At 25.6% G+C, this 203-nt stretch overlaps 1 protein-coding gene across 1 annotated transcript in view; it reads right to left on the bottom strand.

Annotated features, from left to right (window-relative positions):
• Nucleotides 1-203, bottom strand: part of LOC119590899 (kelch domain-containing protein 10-like) — a 16818-nt gene that overhangs the window by 6553 nt on the left and 10062 nt on the right. The gene's annotated exons all lie outside the window — the stretch shown is intronic.

Consider the following 203-nt stretch of genomic DNA (forward strand, 5'->3'; position numbering starts at 1 on the left):
CCTTTATTAACATCTTATCTTTGTTCTTGAAAACACGTTTCCAAATTCCTTTTCTCTATAAATCATTCCCTTATTAATATTTTATCTTTATTCTTAAAACACATTAAACCACACTTAAAAAGTCCTTTTCTCTACCATTCATTCCCTTATTATCTTATCTTTATTCTTAAACATATTTTTGCTAACCTCTTTTATCTATCAAC

This window comes from Penaeus monodon, chromosome 28 (genome assembly GCF_015228065.2).
Source record: "Penaeus monodon isolate SGIC_2016 chromosome 28, NSTDA_Pmon_1, whole genome shotgun sequence".
Taxonomy (NCBI): Eukaryota; Metazoa; Arthropoda; class Malacostraca; order Decapoda; family Penaeidae; genus Penaeus; species Penaeus monodon.